Source organism: Apus apus, chromosome 1 (assembly GCF_020740795.1).
Source record: "Apus apus isolate bApuApu2 chromosome 1, bApuApu2.pri.cur, whole genome shotgun sequence".
Classification (NCBI taxonomy): domain Eukaryota; kingdom Metazoa; phylum Chordata; class Aves; order Apodiformes; family Apodidae; genus Apus; species Apus apus.
Genome location: NC_067282.1, coordinates 140,206,298 through 140,228,110, shown reverse-complemented (window position 1 = coordinate 140,228,110; position 21,813 = coordinate 140,206,298). Strand labels below are relative to the sequence as shown.

At 39.5% G+C, this 21,813-nt stretch overlaps 1 protein-coding gene across 2 annotated transcripts in view; it reads left to right on the top strand.

Moving 5' to 3' along the window:
* CALD1 (caldesmon 1) overlaps window positions 1–21,813 on the top strand; it is a 252,893-nt gene that overhangs the window by 19,275 nt on the left and 211,805 nt on the right. The window contains exon 1 of one of the 2 annotated variants that reach the window (XM_051613490.1): window positions 4,061–4,078. The exons of the other annotated variant lie outside the window; for it this stretch is intronic. The gene's annotated coding sequence lies outside the window, so the exon portion shown is untranslated. Of the gene's footprint in view, window positions 1–4,060; window positions 4,079–21,813 lie in introns of those variants that run through there. 2 annotated transcript variants of the gene reach the window in all.

Sequence of the window (21,813 nt, the reverse complement as noted above, 5' to 3'; positions counted from 1 at the left end):
AGAGAGATATACTCACAACTATTGGAGAACAACAGCACTGAGGCATGCACCCATAATAAATGATCTTTTCCTAGCTTATAACATTTCTTTCCTGTAAGGCCTCCCTAGTCCTCCTTTCACCATTAGGCTTCATCCCTTTTTTTGCCTGAGAAACTATAAAGAAAAAAATGTAGCGAATGTAAGTTACTGCACTGAAATATTCACACTGGAAAGGTCAGCCATTCCCTAGAGTTGGCGGCTCAATATTCCCACACTAAGGATAAGACGGTGTGTCCTTATAGAACAGTAGTAACTGTTATCTCAGATGACCTTGCATGCCAAGAGGGGCAGGGATGGCTCTGGTGCCTAAACTCCAAGACCTGTAGCTGCAACTCTTTAGAATCCTAAATCCTCTGGAGCCTGACAGTGATTTGTTGGGTAATACTGGGGAAAACCCCTCTCATAATATGTTGGTCATTAATTCCTTTGGCAAATGAGAAGGCTGAGTCTTTCAAGTGCTTGAGTGATACGGGTGAGGCATGTGGCTCAAAAGCCAGGTACCACATTTATCTGATAGTGCTGAAGTGCAGTGCTCTGTAGAGATGTCCATTGATCATGGCCTTGGTTGGGCAGTTTGTGTAGGCAAGGTTCAGGAAATGTAGGTGCTTTAACAAATAGATTTACTAGACCTGATAATCCCTGGTATTTTGAAGTCTATCTGTGAAACAAAGCAAATGTAATATTAAAAAAAAAAAATCACACATATATGCATGATATGCAATCTCATGTAATCACAGGCAAGTGTAATATATGGTCTGAGTAATATGCTGCTCTAGTTTAGCTCAGTTGTAAGAGGCTTCTGAAGTTGATGGGAATTTTTTGTAAATTTCAAGTTCTTCCTAGGGTGGCTGCCTGGTGCTGTGGCATCATTAGAGGCCTCATGGTACGTATCTGTTACCTTTAGGGGCAATATCTTTGTTTATTTCTCATAAAAAATGCATGTATACAAACAATAGGTCTGTACATGTGCAATGTGGATTCCTTGTAGACTGGCAGACCTTCAGTAGATACCTGGGTAAGAATGTGGTTGCCTGCTGTGTCAGACTTGGACCTAAAGGGATCAAGTGTCCAGCCACAAACCTACTGGGGGTGGAATCTACATCTTATGTGCCACTGAGTCACCCACAGCATGAGCAGAAGTCTTTTGCCTGGATATTCAATGGATCACTAATTAGTGTCAGAACAGCAGTTAATCTCTCACAAAGCAGAGATAAGGGGGACTTGTTTTGACTGTAAACAGGGGGCAGCTGGCATTTTGGGATGGTAATTCCTGCCTCTTAAGGATGCCTTATACCTGTTTGTGTCTGTCCATGGCTAGGTTGCTATACTGACTCAGAGGGAAGTGGCAGTCTCTGGGCAGCATTAGCTACTTCAGGGTGAGGCAGTACATGCTCTGGCCAGAATAGCAGCTGTGGAGTTACTTGGCACCTTGACTGTCTAGAGAGATCCAGATGTTTGTTTGGTGTGTTGTATTTTTTTTTCCCCCAAGGATAACTTTACAGTAAATGGGTTAGGCTTAACATTTCCACAACTTACTTATTGCCAAAAGAATAAGCTCTTAAGAAAAAAACCCCAACAAACCCCTGTTTTTAGATACTAGCAACATACAGCTGTGAAACTGAAGCAAGTAATTTTGTAAAAGGTCATAACAGTGCTCTGCTAGAAACTAATACTCGTATTTCACTGTAATCTGTGATTGATGCTAATGGTATGAAAGAATTACTGAGCAAAAATAAATGTCTTGGAAAAAAATCCTTACCAAGGCCAATAATACAAATGGCATCTATAAATGTATGATGTTTCTCCTTTATCTGGAAACCCAGGCAGGGTACTTAATCACAACATTCTCTTCTGGAGGTACAAAAACATGTAGCTTCTGGCTCATCCATCTAAAATTCAGGCAAGGGGGAAAGTTACTTTGTAAGGTCAACATCTCTGCTAAATGATAATTTGGTAAGCTGGTGATAATTATCAACAGCATGAGAAAAGGGACAAGGTGTTATCTTCCACCTACAAAACTCCCTAGGCTCTTAAGAATTCTATAAGTATTCTGAAGCTGCTCCCTCAAAATGCCTCCCCCTATTATTATTTTGAATTTAAATTCAACCCTCAAAGGTAGTGAGAGCTGTGGAGTATTTTACTACTGATATGATATACTCATAAATTGTATTCTATGCCAAATTGTGCAGCAATACTTAGGTATAGCATACACAGTAATTAAATACGGAACCCAAGCCTTACATTTGGCCTTAGGGAGTTTAATTCAGTTGATTGTAGTATTGGTGGGAAAATGAGTTTCATAATTGAAGCTGAGATCTTATGTCCCCCACAGTATTTGGGTATTCAAATACAAGTCTTGGGAGCAGTCCACTTCTAATATTCACACTAATTTATCATTTTAACTGACTGACTTGGAGCCCAGTACAATTGTATGTTAAACAAAAGGAAAACCGGATATGAAATGATCCGGTGGGTCACATCCAAGTTTTGTATAAGCCTCTTTCTACTGGCTTTCATGGAATGTGGCCCACTCTGTAGAAATAGTTCTTGAATTCTTTTCATTGGAAACACTGACAAAAATTAATATGCCCCTAAAGTGAAACAGACCTGGGAAACAAAACAAAACTCAGCCTCTTACAATTGTCCAAGCCAAAGGAAGTGCAGAAGCTAAACAAATACCATGAGAATGTAAGAAAAGATTTATGCTTTCAGTTTTAATACATTACAGTATGAATAACAAAGATGGTGTTCTATCTGTTAATTAGAATAGTGCTGGAGACACATTGGAAATGGAAGTTTTAAATATTCAGAGCCTTACTAGAATTTAGTGAGTATTTGAAATAGATGATTTTTAGAATGTCCCTGAAATGATCCATGTGGCATTTGGATCACAGTGTTGAAGTTTGTCTGGTTGCAGCAGTTGACCCCTAAAATCTGCTTTTTTCAGAGCTGCAGAGTTCTGAGCATACAATCATGAGTAGCAGAAGTAAGGCCTTTAGGGATTGCATCTCAGTAGAAAATTCTGGTGGGATATAGCTCTGACAGGGCAAAGACACCTTAAAATTGATATAACTATTCCTAAGGCCCATTTATGGATCCAGTAATACGGCTTTAAATGTGTTTGCTAGCTGGCTTGATAACGTGACACACTTTCACAAGCATGTCACATTCTAGAGTGGGAGGATAAGTAAATGGAGAGGTTATCAAGGTGTATCTATTGTTGAAAACCCTACATAAAATAAGCGTGAAAAAAATCACAGAAACAGGTTGTTTGTTGGGTTTTTATTTTTATTTTTTTGAAAGGTCAGCACACTCACCTTTTATTGGGAAGGAGCTGGCATTTTCCTTTGCTATTTTGTGTGGAAATGTTTCCACTGTGAAAGTAGAGTGATATGATTTGTGTAGCAATGTTGCTGGTTTTGCAGCATCATGCAAATGGAAATTGTCAGGGTATAAAAATGGGATCCTGGAAGTCATCCTGAAAAACAGTGAAAAAATACTTTGTCTTTTTGCATGCATTAACTTCAGTGATACAATTGATTGCTAAATCTTGCTTGCAGGCTGTTAGGTTTTGTTTTTTTTACCCTGTTTTTTGAGTCAAACGTTTTTTTGGGTAGTTTTTTCTGGGTGGGAAATCCTTACTCAGATGGTAGTTTTACTGCTTCTTAAATGGTGCTGCTCAATTTAGCTTTAATGTAATGGAAGGCAGTTCTTCAGATGAAAAATGACAAAATGCAGTTTTTCAGTGGAAAAAAAATACTGGTTTAGATGGACTGTGATAATAAGTATTGACAAACTATATGTATTTAAGGAGCAAAACAGCTTGTAGAAACCTGTTTTTCAGAATACAATAATGGGCATTTACATAGATTATTATTTTTATTTTTATTTTTATTATTAATTTTATTATTTTTTTTAGAATTTGTATTTTGGCTTCTGATTTCCACTTCTTAGAAAAGGCAGCCTGAAAATGCATTTGCTCTGAAGTCTAGAGCTTCTCTTTGAAAAGGTGGATGCCCTTTGTGCACAGTCACCCCTGGTAAGTAACGAACACTCAGACCTCTTAGTACATGGTGCTATTGAAATTGTGCTGGAAATAGTTTCTGGACGAGCACCAAAAATCCTGAAGGTTTAAGTCAAGGAAAATCCCTCTTACCCTGCAAGTAACTTGCAGGAGTAAATGTAAAATGAAGCCTGTGCTAGATCACTCGAGCTGCAGTACACCATAGTTAGGAAGAGGAACATATGATCTATTCCTCCACTGTATACATTCCAGAAAAATATATTTGTTCAGTTTATTTATAGGCACCTCTCTGGTGTTCACCATCATTGTATCATTTAATTGCTCTTATGGCATTCATGCCTTTAAAGGAAAAGGACAGATGTTTTTCCTCATTAGAGTTTTGCAAGTAAGGGTATATTATTTAAATTAATCTTGGGCCTAAATAATTACTGTAACTAAAATTAGTTTTTCTTCTAAAGAATGCCACTGTTTTGCAGCAGTTTTTGGCAGGTTTCTTAACAGAAATGAAACAATGAATGTACTCTTCATGTTTCTTTAAATGCATTGAGTATTACATGCGGAATTAAAATGTGAAAACTCTGTGATGCATAATTTTCCTGACTGGCAGCAGTCTCTGTTTATCTAGACATTTGCCTATTCTGGTTAAGAGCACATGTGTTGGGGAGTATAGCTGCTTGGAAAATATTAATCCTCTTAGTGACCTGTTTCTTTCCCAGTCCCCAAATGCTTATGACAATGAAAAGAATTTCACTCTTAAGAAGAAAAGTCTTTTCAAAGTTTAATTCAGGGAAAAAAAATATCTTAACCATAATTTTTAAAGTGAAATAATAAAAAGTTGTGCCAAGTGAAGTTTGTACTTAAAATTTGATCACTGCCATCCTCCCTTGCAGTTGCCTAAAACCCCAGAATGCAGTTCAGGCATTTTACTTGCAGGGCCACCATGCAGTGCATCATGAGAAGCCTGAGTCAGCTGTAATTCTTGGCCTCAAAAGAGTGATTTTAAAAATTTGTTTGTTTTGAGGCATTTGTCTTAGAAATCTTGAGAGGCAATGTCTTAGCTTTTCTGAAGGTAGGTATTTCAGATGAAACAAGTCTATTTTATTTTTTTACTGTTTTGGTCCAAAATATTAACAGTTCTAAATGGAAAACACTATTTTCATGGGCAGAAAAAAAAGTCTTGCTAAACACTTGATTTTCTAAATAAATTTTTCTAACTGGAGTTTCGGTTATCCCAAGAAGAAAGGTAAGAATCCTGAAGTCCTAATGCCACTTTTGCTATTGACTTGATGCTTAAAATCAATTTAACTTTGTATTTTTTTTAGGTGATACCATTGAGCCACTCAATGGAGGGGAAAAAAATAGATCAAGATTTAAATCTTGATAGAACTTTGCAAACTTGAAACACTATACATATTTTTTTAATGTTGTTATTTCTGATAATATTTTGGGCCAAAATTATCTCTGGAATAGGATTCAAAATAAGTACAGGAAGATACATTAGGAAAAAAAAAAAAGTTGTAACTGTCAAGTCTTTCATCTATGTTATTAGCACACCTTGTGTGGTCTTTCTGAGAACTTAAAGGCAAGCTGATGGCTTTGACTCTCGTAACTCATATGTACAATGAGTATGTCTTCTGGCGTATGTTTATGAAGTTTTTGCCAGTCATGAAAATGTTGCAACTTGCAAAAGAGCCTGAAGCTAGAAAGAATGTGCTACATAAAGAATACAATGGAAATTCAGGGAAACTCACAGGAAGGGAAGAAATCGGATCCTGGAGAACTTTCTTGTAATCCAGTCTGAGGAGGAGATGTACGACTCCTCAAAGCCGTAGTTGATAGAAATCAACTATCCATGCACAATTCCCCTGAGCAAAAAGAACAAAGAACTGATACGAGGGGAAAATACACTTTTTTTTTTTTTTTTTTGGTAAAAGAGGTGAGGGGCAAATCTTGTACTGGCTCTGCTGAGCTGTTGTGGGGATACTGCTTATGACCAGGGAAGTCAGAAGTTGCAGGGGTAGGTGAGGGTCCTCCAAGAGCAAGGGATGGGAGAAGAGCTGAATGTCTTGACAAAAAATATCTGAGATGAAACTGCCAAGCATAAGCCTTCTTAAGTTTGCTCTGAAGTAGATTTTTATTCTTAGCCTTTTGTTGTGTTTCCAGTTTCATAAAGAGGATGCTAATTTTATCTCTGTGAGAATTAACTAGCCTTATTTTTGTCCTTCTATTGACATAAGAGGTTTAAGAGAAATTAGTTGGCCATGAAGACTCTTATTGTAGGCAGTCAGACCTTTGAGTCCTGAGAACTCAAAGTGCCAAGTGTGAGAAAAAGACTTCACTAACACATGTAGGCCTGTGCCCTTTTGTTTACTAGGATACAGTGGGAATACATGCAGGATACATGCTTGTGGTTGTCAAGTAGACTCTTATCAATTTAACATGAACACTATTGGCTCATGTGAGGAATAAACTTTGTTTATCCTTACTGAAAATATTTTTTTCTAACCCTGGGCAATCAAAGCATAACTATCATTTAGCCCAAGCTTTGGAGCTTTGTTGTATTTAAACACAAAATGGGTATCACAGTTGTGGTAAAAGTTTCTCTTCCACATGCTGTTTGTGATGCTTTATTAGGGAGAAATCCCTTTTGAAGACACAAGGGCTCTGTGTCTCGGTTTTAGGAGGAGTTCATGTGCATTAGGTATGGGGGGGGGGAAATTTACTCATAGGTAATATCTCATAAACCAACTCTGAGCAACGTTTTAAGCACAGAAGACAATTACATTAGAATTACAAAGTGTAGCCTTTCTGTAAAATTGGTTATAAAGCCCAGGCTTATGAGCCAGATGTTATTGATGCTAATTTATTCCAGTTGGGTGGATGACTCCAGAAATCTTGAGTCTGATGCATTGGCCATTGAATTAAAACTTCAGTGGAGCAGAAGTTTCTTGCTGTTGTTTGAGAAACTTTCTTGGCAACCTTCATTTCTAGCATACAAGATATCCTACACAAAGAAAAAACCTGCTTTCTGGCTCTGCATTCATTCTCTGCAGGAACAGAAGAGCAAGAAAGTGTGGCTACAGGGATGTGTCCTGATTACTGAAGGTTTCCATGCATTTGTCTAGCAATAGATGGTGTTACGGTTCTTCAGAAACTCGCTAGAAATGGGCTATCTGAAACTGCTCAAATGAGAGGCATCGAAGTTAGTCTTGGTCAGTAGATCTTACTCTAGTTTCCAGCTCAGAACTACATATCTTCAGTGTTGTTGAGGGACAGACCAGATCAGACTGTTGGTAGGGAATATGGTGCTGGGAGATAAAGCAGGCTGTTGGAAGAGTTGAAAAACTGAGCTTATAATGTTGTTCTCTGGCATAGTTATGTAACATCTTGAAGAAGGGAGAAAATTCCAGATCACTGACTTGTGCTCTACCTGGCTAAAACTGTTCCTGCATCTTCCTCCTCATGTTCCTTATACCCAGTTGTTTGGTCCGCTCTTGCTAAACAATTCCTTCTTTTGCTCTGTTGCATCTGGTTCAGTGGTAACTGATGTGTTTCTTGTGTGCCTGTGAAACATTTTGAAACTCACTGCAGTGAGAGTGAGTGTGTAATGCAAGGTGTGTTTGGAATAGGGTTTTATGGATGTTTTTTCAACAGGTAACCTCTCCCTCCCTGCTTGAAAAACTCCAATTCCAACCTCTACACTCTTCAGACTTGAAAAGCGGTTTTTGTTTCTTGCACTCCAAATACCTGTTACATACACTACAATTGCATGTCAGGGATTACTTCCTTTTGGAGTGTTTGCAGAGACCTCAAACAAGAAAGTCAACTGTAACCTAGACACGTGCCTAGCAGGAGTTTTACAGAGACCACCAGCTCACTTCACATACGTCATCAAATGGCTTTCAAAGCATGTAGTGCCTTGGACTGGTTTTGAACCATTGACTTAGGGTGGAAATATTTCATATCCATTACTAATCCCCTGAGCCAGCTGGCCTCCCACCCCTGTGGTCATTATTTTAAGGAAAATCAATTAAGTGCAGAAATTCAGCTTTGTGTTCTTTCACTTAGGTCTCCAGTGTTCTGTGCTATGTCAGGGAGTCTTTATGAAGTCTGGGAAAAATGTAGAACAATGAGGAGGCTGCAAAGAGATGAAGCTTGCTTTTCTTTCTAAACTGCAGCAAAAAACCCAAACAAACCCAAATACTTAATGAGTAAAAATGGCATTACGTGCTAATTACAACTTTCTCAGCACTGCTTGAATTCTATTGCTCTACTCCAGACTTGCTGGGCTATTTGGTTTTGAGGGTTTTCCTGGTTTTGCAGTAGGTTTAAAAAATTTTTTTGTTAAAGTGCAGAAAAAAATGTACCCTGCAGCTGAGTGTTGTGTATAAAGCAACATATTAGATCCCTTTGAATATCATAGAGAGCATTTTCATCTGATGAGTCAGAGGAGCAATAAAACCTTGTCCAAGGATGTGGATGTTTAATCACTGCAGAATATAGATTTCACTAAGAGACTGACGGTATTTTTGATGAAAAAGAATCTTGTTGATGAAAAGGTTGGGGTAAGGTTCCTAGTGCTGGCAAGTTTTTGCTGTGTTCAGTAATACTCAGTGTTGACTTACATCTTTGGCCTAGACTGCTCCTATGTGTCTGCAGAAAGGTCATTGATTTCACCTCACAGGTTTATGTATTTGTGGCAGTTGCCATCTTCCCAGAGACAAGCGAGACTGTTAAACAATACCTTGAGTGTATACTTTGAGTCTGCCTGACTGCTCCTTCCTCATTTTCTTCACAATAAGAATCATGGAGCTGGCACTCCGAGTTACCTCTGTATTTCAGGTAGCTACAGCATTGAATATGAAGGTAGAAAATGAACTGCAAAAGTGTGTGGAACAACAGTATGGGAACTTGACATACTGTCTGGAAAATACGTCTGGAAAACTGTGGGTTTCCTTTTTACTCATATGCCTCTAAGAGGATTTGCTTTATTGCATTGCCAATAAATAATTTAAGCCATTTATATTAGACAGCTTGGGATCCCATCCGTTGGGCTAGATTTCTTCTGTTATGATGGTAGGAATTAGCTTTTTTTTAAGTCTGGTGATTCTGACATGAATAACCTTACTCTACAATTCTTTTAGTCTTATTTGGAGGGATGTCTTATGCCTTGCCAATGCTCTTGCAACCTCTGCTGAGTAGGGCACCCAAAAGAGTGTGTTACCATCTGTAATGGAAGAGATGAGGACACTTCTTGCCATGGTACGCAAGTCAGGAAAGTGCTAGCTTGGTCCCAGGTCTGCTAGAGACTGTAGGAGTAGTCTTGAAGCTCTATTTGCAAAATGGGTATAGAGTCTTTGCCTTCTAGAGAGATTAGAAAACCTTTCTGGGGAGAGGTTAGGAAACTGTTGAAGAGTGCTTACCTTTGAGAATCTGTTCTGGAAATTGCTTTTTCATTGCAAAATACACATTATTTTTTAAAATGAATGATGCTATTTATTGACCTTCCAACATTTTGTTGTTTGATTGTACTTATTTTTCTTTTCCCTACTTCTTAAGGATCAAGTGATTACTTGAACAGTTAAATTATGGGTTTGGAGTGGTTTCTTCACCTCATCTAAAGCATAAACTTTGCTCAACATGTGAAGCAAGATCTTTAACCATTCAACAAATGCTCTGATTTTTTTTTGGCTTGTTTTTATATTTCCATCCAAACTTCAAATTCCCAATTTTTCTCCTCCTTTATACACCCAGAGCAGTGCACGTGGCACATTTGTCTGTACATATACATATGTATTTATATGTATATAAATATAAACAAATGTCAGGTTCATTTCTACTATATTTGTTATATTTGCCTTGGCAAATACTGGCATATTTATGTTCTGGGATGGTGAGGAAAGGCACTTTGATGCATTGTCTCTCACTCAAAAGAGCTAATAAAGTCATGTTGTGACAATAAAAATGTGCTAGAATTCCTGGTGGCTCTAGCTATGTCTAAATATAGCTTAAATGCCTATGTGAGATTTGTGGTGAGCTAATTAAAGACAGAATGGTGGAAAGCACAAGAAAAAGCTGCCACTCCTAAGGGAAAGAGAGTTATCTCTGCTTGCAGTGTTCTTTGGTACTCCTGTTTACCCTGTAATTCTCAACTACTGCAATTAGGGAATTGTTTGAATTCTGAAGACTTACTTTAGGACCTGACCTCTTGGTGAGCTTTGTGTGAGTGGATGAATCCTGCTACTTGTCGTGGCTTCCCTGCAGTCCACAGGTTTATTGACAGCTCAACGTAAGTTCATTGCCAGTTCAATGCTTCTGTTGTCTGAGCAAGTTTTGAAAGGCCATTGCTGTGCTATCCTGATTTAAAAGCTGCTTTGTATTTGTTAGTCTTGGAGAATCCTGTTTTGTCTATTTTGCCTTCTACATGAGGTACAAATATCTGCTCCTCCCTGTAGTGGACTCCTGTTTGGAATATATTCCTTTTTTATGCAAATAAGTGTTTTGATCTCTTTCACCTCCAGCTGAGCAGGAGAGTAGCTGAAGTGTGGTCAAGTCCGGCTTTGCAAATTCAGTGTGTTGCTATGAATTTGTGTTTGAAGGGAGAGATATGAACACAATTGTGATCCTAAAGAGTCTGTTCCAAAGCTCAGTGAACACAGATTTTGACTCTTTAGCCAGCTTTTGTTGTGATTGGTGGGAAAAAAATTAAATCTACCTTCTGTAAGAGCAAACCCTCATCTGTAAAGACTATATGTCTAAGTATTCTATTTCTGACTTTCATGGTTAAATGCAGTAAGATACACTTAAGGTACCTACACATTTTTTAGGATGTTGGATAGCTGCTGAGATAACAAAGCCAAAATACCTAAGGATAGCCAGTATCTACTCAGGGCAATATGTGAATAAAAGGATAACTGAAGTGGGAAGGAGAGGTCATATATCCGTGTAGAGCTGCTTTGGTCATTGCATTGAATTTCCGTGGTGAAATCAGCATCTTCTCACCCTCTGCATAGTTTCAGGTTTGTCTCACAAGTGACCAGAGTAAGAATGAGCTAGTTCCAGCTATCTCTGCTGCAAGAAGACAGTGGGAAAAGCACCAGCCTGGCTTTGTGAAAGCCAGATAGATATGTTGTAGATATGTCAGTTGTCAGCAGCTTCCTTTCCTGATATCCTACCCCTCTGAGTCTTAGAAAGCCCTTTCCTGAACACACAGTAGTGTCTGTTCTCTCTCAAGAGAATGCAAATATTGTTGGAAGCTCTGGAAGGGAGATGATCTTGTCTGTTGCCCTGATGGGCTATTGGTATAAATGGAGGAGGTTCTTCTGAAGTCACTGTGGCTTTGCTGATTTCCATTCAAATAATTTGTTGACATATTTTCATAGACTATCTCCACATTTTGTCTGGAAATGAGAATGATTAATGTCTCATTTCCTGCTGATATTTGCTGACTTGACCTCTTCTGTTCTAGTTGCACTAATCTCTCTGCAAGCCCAAGCTGTTGTAACAATTTCCCTTTCCTCTTAATTTTTCTGATTTAAAATGATCACTCGCAATAAGGGCATTTTTGTTAGAACTAAAAATGTTTTATCCTCAGTCTTTTCTTTCTTCCAGAAGCTGCTGATGAATTTTGTTTCTTTCCCTGTTGCTTCTTCCCTTCTTGATTTATGCCTGCTAAATCCCACTTTGCATTGCTGTCATGTAACAGCAGAAGTCATGTGTGTTCTCAGAATCACCAGTATCATCCTCTTTGATTGTGTCTTCTAGAATAATGAAGCAAATAATGAAAAATCTTCGGCTGATGTTTCACTTCACTGGGTAACATAGGGTCCATCACTTATTCTGATGTTCTTGGTGAACCTCATGGCTCAAATAAGTATCTAGAATGGCTTTCCTGTTTCAGGATTCCTCTACAGTCAGTAGTACTTTCAGAGGAAGTCTTTATCCCAAAGCAGGATGAATCATTCTCAGGAGGTGCTTGTCTTTCTTACAAACTAAATTCTAGGACAACTCTTATCCTATGGGAGGGAGAAGAGAAGAAGGGCCCAATGCCCATTTCTGGGATTTCACAGATGAGGAAAATCCTGTGAGAGCTGTTGCCATAAGAAGTGGGTGAAAGGCCATAAGGTGGATCAGGATGCACACAACCATTTCAGCCACTTCTGTACTGAAGGTACCAATGTGGGGCACTTAATTAGTTTGGAGAAGGTGCTTGTAAGATTTCCCTGAATATAAGAGTCTATGTTGCTCTGCATGTAGTCTTGCTTATAATAAAGATTAAAATGCAGAGAGAAATCACTCATTATATACTCTGGAGTTATGGTGTGCTTTGAATGTCGGGCACTTGAGTCTGCTTGATCTGCTCCATGTGAGACAGGAGCATTGCTGGCTCTCATGGCTAAAGGGTGTTACTGTGTTTGAAGAGAGCATGCAGTGTGAATAATAGTGGGAAATTAGGAACAAAGAGTGTTTGAACTTCTGATAAGCAGTTCAGCTATGCACCAAAATGTAAACATTTGGCAAAACTGTCTGGGACACATGTTTCATATTTCAAAAGATGAGTTACAATTTCTAAAAGCTCAAAGGCTTTGATGTCCTCCAGTTCCTTCAAGATGAGTCCCTCCTAAATGAATCTGTGCAGAATGGATTATGTCCTATAAGAACTTCTGAAATGTTTTGGAACTTTTACTTTTGTCTTTACTGAAACAGTGTTTGGATGTGTGAAATGAAAAAAAAAAAAAGAGATATATAGAGAGTATCCAGGTTAAGGCTTACCAAAAGTTCCAGAGTTCTTGGCTGAAGACAGTTTCCATACAAATGGAAGAAATTAAAATAGTAAAAAAAATATTAACTGTCCAGCATCACTGGTCCTTGTTTAAGTAAAACCACATGCACAGCAGTTTTGCTGAATAAGGTATGCTGTCCTTGCTGTCTTTCATAGTAGGAACTGGAGCAAGGTCTACCCAATGTCCATGAAAAAAACCAACCATGAGAATATTTCTTACCTGTTGTTTTCTCCATGAGGAAACACTTTAAGACTAAAACAACAGTGCCTGACTCTATCGCTAAGAAATTAGGAAAGACCTTATGTCCAGAAAAGCTGTGGTGCAAACACGTAGGCAGCTTCTGCTCTGCCAGCACAAGGGATCTGACATCTTCTGTGGGGCAGTCAAACTGTAACTTTGGGCTGGACTCCTTTCTTTGCTTGTCAACTTGAGCCTCAAGGTAGAGCTTCAAGAAGTAAATTTTCAGTACAGTCTGCCAGGGCTGACGCTTCCTTTTCATGTATTTCCAAATGATAAGGGAAATTAGTTTGATTTGGCACCTGGGATACTGATGGCTTCTGTGAAACCCTGAAGTTGATTAGATACAGAGGAAAGTCTATAGGTGGACACTATTTTAATATGTTTGATTGGAAATAGCTATGCAATGGAATTCAAGGGAAATCTATTACTATCAATATATTACAGTAAAAGGCAGCAAAAATACATTGCAATATTGTATCTTACCCCTGATCTGGAGATAACAGTATCAGATGCAAACTCTGAGGGCTGCAGCCCAAATCTTCAGTTCAGGCAAGATGATAAACTGAGGTATAAAAGACTAAGCATGCCTGAAACTTGCACCTCAGCTAAGATGGGACTCTTCCTTTGGCAGAAACTACTAGGATCTTCTTGTGTCCAAAGATCTGCTGCTAGAGACTTACCTTTTCCGATGCTTTTAATAACTACTTGAAAATAAGTGACTGACAAAAAATGCTTAGCCTACCTGTGTAGCTTGGAAATTATACTAATTCTGTGTGCAGTGATGTAGTAAAAGGTTCAGGTTTTCCATGGAGAGGAGCCACAAAGGAGTGTACAGGAAGTATTCCCCAGGTTTGACTAACAGTTGCTCTCCTTCTACTTGAAAAACATCTGAAGTAATTTGAAGGCTCCTGAGGATCCCAAGCTGGCAAGAACTGTCCTGTCTGGCATCACATGGTAAAGTGGGAATTGTGGTCCAGGATCAGGAGGAGTTTGTAAATTTTACTGGTGCTGAATTCTATGGAAATTCTGCACAGAGTAAAGGAGATAGGGAAGGGGGTATCCACAAGTAAGTCCAGGTGCTTAAAATGTTGTTTGTTTTGTTTTTTTTTTCCAACAGGGATGTGTTTTGTCAGTTTTTCAGTGTGCTCTTGTCAGCTTATGGAGAATGAAAAAACCTGTTCCTCTTGTCCTCTAAGTGAAATTGCTCTTTTGCTTTGGATGTAAGTATTCATAGGCAGAACCCCTATGATTTAGTCAGTCTCAACTCAGTAGCTCAGCAGCAGTGTCCTCTGACCACAGCCCAAGCTTGCTTTGTGGGCCTGGCTACAGAAGCAGATTCCAGAAAATTAGTTTAGCGTGTCAGGCCAGCAACAGACCTCCAGACTTTGGGGGTAGGAATGAATGGAGGCACAGTTCTTGTGCAGACCACATGGATTCAAGACTGCATTCTGATTTACACACACACTGAGCTCGGGGGAGCTGCACAGGTGTATGTAAAGGCAGAAACAGGCACGTTTGTGTTTGTTTTCAAAGCAGTGCAGATCTGGACCACGCAGCCAGATTTGTACTGCTCAGACACATGCTTTATGTCCCACCAGTAGCTAACTTCGTACCTGAGGCTAGATTACAGAATATGTTGTTAGTTCAAAGTGACTTTGTACTGTTGCCAAACAAGGAACAGGCTTGTTGCTTATTCTCCAAATCAAAAATACATTGTAAAAAGCAACATAACACAGAATTAAGGCTGCATGGTTTAAACATTAAACAGCCAGCAGAGCAAAAAGAAAGATTTCCATGGCAGTATTAGCCGTAAGCCAGGCTATTTCTCTTAGTGCTTTTCCAGCTAGGCATGCAGCTTACCACCTGCCCTTGGTATTGATGAAATCAGCAGTGACATTTTTGTGTGATAGGAGGCAAATGGAGCCTTAAGAAGGGCTGGTATGAAGCTGTGCCAACTTGTCTGTAAACCTCACCAGTGCATCTGGTTTAAATTGTAGCTTGAACTGACCTAAAACCATTTAACAGAAAGAGGGATGTCTCTAGGGAAGGTGTTTACTCTCTATGGCTGAATGCAGAGGCCATGGCTTTGTTTCCTTAGAAAGATAGTGCTTGCAATGTCTTAAGGACTGATCCCAAAGTCTGTGTGCAGGTCTGTCTGGAAGCTACAGAAGATTTTTTTTTTTTTTTCTGTTGAAGTAGAGAGCTATAACTTGGAGTTATTGAAACACAGCAAGTATGGCTCCCTGGTAATAACTGCTGCGTCTTGAGCCCAACCCTACTCTTGTTTTTCCAGCCAGATAACTGAGCTGACTCTGGCAACAAGTTTGATTTGAGCCTAGTAAAAGCTAAGCTGGCTGGAAGAATTAAAAACTAACTGATCTTTGTGCTCACACCCTAGAAAGTTCATGACTGAACTTCAGGGCCTTCAGTGAATTGAATTGCACTTACATGTGTTAACACAACCTGAGACACTGACAGTTCTTTTAAGTATTTCAGGTTTTTATCAGTGAATAGCTGTCCTGCCATGAGTTACTTAATATGCTTCTAAGACACATGCTCTGTAAACTGGTTTAAGACGTATGAGCCCACAGATTGTAGATCTCTTTTCCCAGTCACTGAAAATGCTCCTTTAAGTATGAAATCCTAGAGTTTTGCAGCCCTGTAGTTGCAGCTGAAATGGACTTGAAAGCTGGTCAAGAGGACTAAGAGCAAATGTCAACATTTGGCAATCAGCCAAATGATCCTCTTCACTGTCATTTGCAGGTCTTATTCCAGGCTCTATGGGTTTGACAAACTCATAACTTAAGATTCCTGATTGATGGTCCAAGAAATAAAGACTGTGGGTTTCTCCCCCCTTGCCCTTTGCTCTGTTTCATGCTACTTAATTTTCATTTGGAGCTTATCTTTGACTCCTGGGAGGGGAAAAAAGAAATCCCTGGAAGGGTGATGGCTCCTAAGCTTGCCCAGTAGCTCATGAATGGGTCTGACACTGCAAGACTCCAATGTGGGAAATGTAAATGCCTTCAGGAAGCCAGCAGACATGTGTTGGGTGGTGCTGCTGCCCACAGCAGCCTGTGGTAGGAGAGCAGGAAGGGACAGAGATGGGAAAATGGCAGCTTCAATATTTTGAAGTTTCTGAATATGGAATTTATTAAAATTTATCAAACCAAAACAATGATTATCAGCCTCAGAAGAGGGACCTTCATGAGGATTATCAGGGTAGAAGATATTACTGTTAATCATGGCTTAAGCATATCAGTTTAAGAGCAGTAGGCTTTTTCTGAGAATGATGTGATAAGTTAACATTTATTTGCTTTTTCTGTGCTTTGTGAAGCACTGGCTGGGTTGTCAGAAGACATGCTTTGTGCCTAGTGAAAGTGGGAATGGTTTCTTTGTCTCACCTTTCACTGAGACAACTGGAAGGAACTTCTTTGTCTGATCAGAATTCAGTTAGCACTGTGCTCTGATAGTCTCACTTGCAAGACTTCAAAATAAATTGGAGCAATTTCCTATGTGGATGGGAAAAGCCCTGATGTGGACTCTCATTTTTTATCAAATGTGAAACTCCTGCTCTGAAGCCTGGAGCTTCTCCCTGAAACAGCTGTAAGAACACCTTTCATCTGGTCCAAACATTTGTTGTGGTCCAACATTTCCCCCTAACTTTTGGAATAGAGCCCAATTTTTAAAAGTTAAAACAAAAAAACCCAACTCAACCAAACATCCCTTCCTGCCCCCCCTTCCCAAACTGTTATCAGGCAGCATGACACAAATGTGTGGCATGGAAACTTCTACTCAAACAGTTAACACTCAGCAAAGTTATAAGCTAATGAAAGGGGGGTGTCCTGTAATGGAAAATGTTATGCAGGATGAACTAGATGTGAAGCTGCAACTGGTAGGTAGTACAGTAAAGCCATGGGTGGCTTGTTTTTCCTCTGCCTTCCCATAGAAGTTGTGAAAGCAGAAATTGCCACCAAGGTTATTTTGGCATGATGCTTCAAACTAAAAGTAGCATTTACAAGCTAATTTTTGGTTGTGTGTGTTTGTTGTTTTTTGGGTGTTTTTTTTTTTTTTAAATTATAAATCAATATACTTTTAAGTGGGACCTTCCAAATTTAATGCTAAGAGAAATAATTAATGCTCAGATTCTGCAAGAGGACCTTTGGTTCTTTTTCTGAAGCTGTATGTAAAATATCAGCTCTAATACCCTGACTTTGCTAAATCACTGGAATACTCTCAAAGGGTGATCTCATCCATTCTTCCTGATGATGAAGATGATGGGTGAAAGAGATTCTACATAGCTTGTTTTTTTTCTGGGCTACTAGTGTGTGGTTTTGAATTCTTTATCTCTTGCCTGTGTGTCCTGAGAGAGGGAGGGAAGAAAACAGTCCAGAGCTTTGGGACCCCTCAACCCTTTTGGCTTTCCCCTCAGCAGCTCTCTGTGGCACTTGACAATATATCTAGGGAGGTGGTGGAAGAGGAGCAGCTGTTAGAGATGCAGCAGAGGTCCTGAGGCTAGAGGGGAGAGACTGAGTATTTTATTTGCCAGGGAATCCAAACAGGAGTTCAGTGTCCCTGCTCTTCCCCTCTCCACCACAGCAGGTGACATAATCTCTCTGCAAAGTGCCACAATGGCCATTTCTCTATCATGGTTCCTTCTGGGAATTTTCAGACTTTGTTTGAACGCTCATAAAGGTTCCATTACTCTTCTAATTAGGAAATAAAGAAGGCTCATTATTTTATTAGGGGCAAAGGACTTCAACCTTTTAAGCAATTATTTCCATGGTGCAATACTGCCCATAATTGTGAAATGAAAATTGAACCCAAAGAGATTTAGATCTTAACAATTGGTTTGACATGCAAAAGAAGGAAAAAAAAAATAATCCCACAGGACTGATGGTTGTCCCTTTTGTAGTAGTTCTTCTTGCTAGAATTCAAAACCTCCCAAACATCTGGAAGAATTAGATGAGCAAGAGTAAGGTTTACAACAACAAGCAGAAATTTAATTAAAAAATTGGATGTGTAAAATTCCCTGTGTTTGAACTGGGAAGGAGAGGAGTAAAAAAACAATGACCCAATTTTGCCAAAACTTTCAAATTGTAGGAGCAAGGAGTACAAATACTGCTTAATATCAGAGCTTTCTTAGTTTGATTCTTTTATTCCACTGCACTAGGGAAGCATGGCTTTCTTCCTCTGCTGCTCCTTAGCATAGTGACTTACTTGTGTGGGAATACAGTGACCCATATTTAAGGGCACAGGAGAACATAGAAAGAGGTAAAAATCTGTAGGATGTCTAGAGATCTTGCCTTTTATTTTTCTTCTTTTTTCTTTCTCTGTATGATTTCCAGTTTCAAAAGGACCCAATTTAAACATGGTCATAATAAACTGATATATCACCAACAGGCTGATTCAGGAACTAGCAATCCCAGTTTACTATATGATGAAGATTTTGGGGATGAAACAGGTTTTTCTGGCAAGCTGCTTCATAGTGCAAGCTGCACAGTAAAAGCTGTGCATCCACTCAACATGGTGTAGCCACGCAGAAACTGCTGCCTGTCAAAATGTGCAGCTCTTCAATCTTGGAAAGAACTTCCACTTGTCCCTTTTAGGTTCAGCTCATGCCCTGAGTTCGGCAGAGTTCAAAATCCCCGTGGGGATTTCACATCCCTATCAGTATTGTCTCCTCTCTTTTAGAAGGCTATACTTCTCAGCATTATATATTCAAGGTACTAAAATAAGTTGGTCCAGTAGCTGGTTCTGTGAGGCAGTGGTGTGAAAGAGCTAGCAATATTGTTGATATTGAGCAGAAGAAATAATGTGTAATTTTGTTTATAAGATAGGCTACATTTACAATAATTAAAATAATTGGTTTAGGCTCTGCAGACTCAGAGGGCAGCTGCATTTGGTTAATCGTTTCTTTGCAATGTCAAAGTGTGAATGTTTACTTTTTTTCCTTGTTTAAAGACACTTGTTGGGTGTAGAGCATGGCAGAAATCATGAAGAAATTTAAATTAATGGTGGAGTGCTAACACTGTAGGGAATAACTCCAGTCCCCTCCATGCACCATGAGGAGTCCTGTTGGAGCCTGCACTGAATATAAACAGGTCTGAATGTGATAGAGGAGGAAAGAATGCAGTGAGGATGAAAAATAGTGAATAGGACATACTACAATTGAAGGTGTTGAGTGAGCTGATCCTTGCCTGGGCAGGATGCACCTTTTCCTAACAGCCAAATAATGTTTCAGTGTAGCAAGTGTTTGGATGGGAGTCCACCTGAAAAGTCCTATAAATTACAAATGCTCATCAAGGTGAGTTGAATCTCCAGTTTCAGTCAGCTTGAAAATCTGTATTTGCTGTTGATCTAACAGGAGCAGGAGAATTAGAGAGTTTGTGTTCTCTGCAGTTGTCATGTTGGTGTGGATGTTTTATAAGGAAGGAGTTAAAGCTGAAAGTAACCTCAAGAGATTCCACACATGGGGGGTAGAGGAAGAGAAGTCCAGCTGTCTCTTCACTTGAAAATATCCTATACGTTCAGAAGAGAAAATATAAATGTCTGAAAACAACAGGGAATGAGTTCAGCCAGTTCCTCAGTTATAAAATCCTTCATCACTCACTACTGTCCCACTTGATTTACACTACCTAAGGTGGCCCAGCCACACTTGAGCCTTAAGATAGCCAAATACATAACAATAAAAAGCTAAGAAAGTCATAAAAGTTTTACACAGAGGACGTGACCAGCATAAACAGCTTACAACTTGTGTCTAACTCACAGAATAGTTGTCTAGGGCTCAGCAATCAGTGTCTGTGGAGCAGGAAAGCAGCCTTTGTTTTGAAAAAATAATAATGTGCAATCCTACACAATCTAAATGTATAAAAGTTCTGACCCTGTTGCCTGCCTCTGGTTATGCACTGGATTCTAGTAGCACAAAACTGTTTTGTACCAAAATTTTGGAGCATTTTGGTTTTGGCAAAAAGTGCTCTGTGGGGGGTGGGATGACGAAAAGCTGGGTTGCTAAGGTACTGGGATATGGGAAAGACCGGTTCAAGAGTCTGCTCCTCCCCTTCAGGTCATGGTTTTTCTTTCCAGATTTCTCTGTCCTGTTCAGAGGAAGCCTGCAACATGGAAAAAGCAGAGCTATGTACTTTTAAAGGGCTTAGGTGAAGGCTTTACACCTCTGTAGGAGGAGAACAAGACATGGTGGCTTGGTAGTGATGACAGCAAGTATAGAAGACTGAATTTTTACATACTTTAACAAAAAAGTTCAACTATATTAAAAAGGAAAGTCTGGAAATTGCCTGACTTTATGTATTTATTGTATGTGAGGTCTAAGGCTACATTTGTATCCACTGAAGACACTGTACAACACCACGGTATTTAGCTAGCTAGTTCTTAGTGATTGACCCACAGTCTTCCTGGACCCCTTCTATTGAACAGGATACGTGTCTAGCCGTGATGCTGAGCTTCAGCAGCCTGTCGACCTTTAAAGTTGTGGATCCTGGCTGATGTTCACATTTGCTGGGTCATGTGTATGCATAAGGCCTTTCAGCAAGTTTCTGGGGTTCAGGATGTGTCTCCAGTTTCTTTCTGGGTAGCTGTGGCTCTGACGTGTTGTTTCTTCTGATTGTGTACAAACTCATCTCTTTCTGCCATCTCCAGTTCTCTACTCTTGTTCTTTTTAGACTATTGTTTTGTCCTGTGGGGATTTTGTGATGAATGGTGAAAGCAAGAAGCATGGGCATTTTGATGGTGCTTTGAAACCACATGTACCCTGTACTCATGGGCACAGCTCACAACAGATGCGTGGGTATAGGATAAAAAGCAAAGACTGCTTTGCAAACCTGGGTTCATTTCATTCCTGGTACTTGAAAGGTCCCTCCAGGGACTGTGGCCGTCTCCATTCACTTTCTTCTCTATCCCTATTTCTGTCAGGTTCTGGTATTTCATGTAATAGTTTCTCTTTTAACAGCCACTAAAACAGTTTTATTTTTTTTGTCTTCCCTGGGGATTGACCTGGCTTAGCCAGCTTCAGCCTGTACCTCTTCCTTGAAGCTTTGTCATTACTGAGTCAAGGGCTGCAGGCCAGCAGATTCTGTGGGGCTGAGACAGGAAGACATCAGCTCTTGATAACTGCTCTTGGTCTGTAAAGACTTAATGACTGGGCCATCTGCACCTGTCATCTGCTCTTCCATGAATCCCAGGGCCCTTATTGACTCCTGTGCCCATGCTATACACATCATGTCAGTAATATAATGGATGAGGTATCTTTTAATATCAATAGTCTAGATATCTTCTGCAGCCTTAGCATATGCTAAGGTTTTGTGAATGTCTTTTTCCATCCATGCACCCTCTACCATATTATACATCAAATTAATATCCCCAAGTGCCATACAAGCTAAACAAAGAGTAGGAATCACTTATGTTGATGTGAACTCTGTTTCTGTCTCCATAGAGAATGGTTGTTTGGGAGTATTTGCAGGCTGTAAAGTCAGGGAATGCAACAAAGGAGGATGGATAAAACCTCAGTTTAGAGAGCGCATCTGTGGATGGATACAACTGCAGTGTGCAGTTTGGGTAAGTTTTTTACAGGGTGGTGAAAATGAAGAAGCATCTATCTGTAACACTGTTTGCTGGAAGCAGCATTATGAAGAACTTATCAGCCCTGTCTAGAAATAACTGGGAATGTGTAAATCTGTGAGTCAAAACAGATAGCTATGGGTAAGGGTACACAGA